This window comes from Salvelinus sp. IW2-2015, unplaced genomic scaffold, assembly GCF_002910315.2.
Source record: "Salvelinus sp. IW2-2015 unplaced genomic scaffold, ASM291031v2 Un_scaffold13776, whole genome shotgun sequence".
NCBI lineage: Eukaryota > Metazoa > Chordata > Actinopteri > Salmoniformes > Salmonidae > Salvelinus > Salvelinus sp. IW2-2015.
In genome coordinates this window covers 1-1,530 of record NW_019955031.1, presented here as the reverse complement: position 1 = coordinate 1,530, position 1,530 = coordinate 1, and the positions used below count along the sequence as shown (strand labels likewise).

General features: G+C 35.2%; 1 non-coding gene across 1 annotated transcript; it reads right to left on the bottom strand.

Annotated features, from left to right (window-relative positions):
* Nucleotides 1-444: 444 nt before the first annotated feature.
* On the bottom strand, nt 445-521 carry trnat-ugu (transfer RNA threonine (anticodon UGU)). The gene has a single exon. It is a non-coding gene; the product is annotated as a tRNA-Thr (tRNA).
* Between the last annotated feature and the right edge of the window lie 1,009 nt (nt 522-1,530).

Below are 1,530 nucleotides of genomic sequence, written 5' to 3'. Positions count from 1 at the left end.
GAATTGATGGAAATTATGTAAAAATGTATCACTAGCCACTTTAAACAATGCCACTTAATATAATGTTTACATATCCTACATTACTCATCTCATATGTATATGTATATACTGTACTCTATATCATCTACTGCATCTTGCCATCTTTATGTAATACATGTATCACTAGCCACTTTAAACTATGCCACTTTATGTTTACATACCCTTCATTACTCATCTCATATGTATAGACTGTACACTATACCATCTACTGCACCTTGCCTATGCCGTTCTGTACCATCACTCATTCATATATCTTTATGTACATATTCTTTATCCCTTTACACTTGTGTGTATAAGGTAGTAGTTGTGGAATTGTTAGGTTAGATTACATTTACATTTAAGTCATTTAGCAGACGCTCTTATCCAGAACGACTTACAAATTGGAAAGTTCATACATATTCATCCTGGTCCCCCCGTGGGGAATGAACCCACAACCCTGGCGTTACAAGCGCCATGCTCTACCAACTGAGCCACACGGGACCGTACTTGTTGGTTATTACTGCATTGTCGGAACTAGAAGCACAAGCATTTCGCTACACTCGCATTAACATCTGCTAACCATGTGTATGTGACAAATCAAATTTGATTTGATTTGATAATTAGCGGAGGAGTGGTGACCACCCCCTCTGATAGCTTGCACATTATTTGAAAAATTTGGAGGAAAAATGTACTTAAAAAAAAAAAAAGTTTGGGTTTGGAATTTGTTCGAAGCTGCAAAGACAAGTTTGATCTTTTTACAGATGTTAACGAACCATCAGTACTGTACCAGTAATGTGGGAGTTGGACGTGAATGAATTTGCAAAAGCAAATTTAATTAATTAATCAATGATAATGAATAATCTACCTTGATAGGCTATCTGGGAATTAAACTTTAATTTACCTGAGAAGTTGGTTCATCTAGGTTAATATGGGAAGTTTAGAAGTGTCTCATTTGATTGAAAGAACTTTAAGGTATGTTCAACAATTTAACTTATTAAATTTAATTAGACGATGATATCCAGTCAATGGAGATTGTATGGATTATCATAAGTGTAAACAGCAGTTCAGATGTTAGGGTACATTCACCACTAAGTTCACTTCTTAGTAAGGCCGAAGACACATGGGATTCCTGCTGGAGGCGGGACTTCCTTCAGTACTGGGTAGTTTGGACTGAGCTTTGCACAAGCAAATTTTACTGATGAATTAATATTAATGATAAATCAAACTTGTATATGCTGTTTGGGAATTAAACTTTAAATTAACCTGAAAACCTTGTTGATCTAGGTTAATGTGGAAAAAGTTTACATTGTCTCATTGTAGAAAAGTAATCTATTTGGATATTATTTAAAAGATCCACTTGAGAAGGTAAATCTGGCAATGTTACTTCTTAGTTAAACTTCTTATGGCTGCAATCCCGGTAACGGGATGATATGACAACAGCCAGTGAAAGTGCAGGGTGCCAAATTCAAAACAACAGAAATCTCATAATTAAAATTCCTCAGACATACATGT